Consider the following 618-nt stretch of genomic DNA (forward strand, 5'->3'; position numbering starts at 1 on the left):
AGGCAGGACCCCCGTCCCTCCAGGAACAAAGTCACGGCCTCCCCCCCAGCCCTGTTACCACCGCTGCCCCTGCCCTCCCTGCCCGTGTCCCTCCTTCCGCACCTGCTTCCTTCCCTCCCCGAACGCCGGGAGGGGGAACGTGCTACGCCCGGCGTGACCGACGCCATCCACGGCCACGGGGAACCCCCCTCTCCTTCTCCCTGACCCATCTCCTCCTTTCGCCCCCCACGCAGAGCAAGCGTTTCCGCTCCCTGGCTCCCTCCCACCACCCAGGAGGACAAGAAGCGTGTCACGGGGAAGGAGTGGGTGGGGAGGAGAAGGGCCTGCGGAAAGGGCCTGTTCGGCTGCGGGCCTTGGAGAAGGAAACGGGGCCGGTGCTTCCCCTCTTTGTCGACGCCGTTGCCGCGGCCGCTGCCGCCGGAGGGGGTGCGGGGGAACCGCGGCCGGCGTGCGATTGGACCGTGGAGAAAGCCTTGGCCTTTGCGCGATGTCGGGTCGAGGCCTGGGGGGGGCGACGGAGGGAGCCAGGGCGTGCCGAGGGCGAATGGTTGCTGTGGAAATTGGTAGAAGTCGCCTGCAAGCATCGGGGGTACCTGAGGTCGCTGGCGGGAGCTGTGG

The sequence above is a fragment of the Nannochloropsis gaditana genome (assembly GCF_000240725.1).
Source record: "Nannochloropsis gaditana CCMP526 unplaced genomic scaffold scaffold077, whole genome shotgun sequence".
Lineage (NCBI taxonomy): Eukaryota > Eustigmatophyceae > Eustigmatales > Monodopsidaceae > Microchloropsis > Microchloropsis gaditana.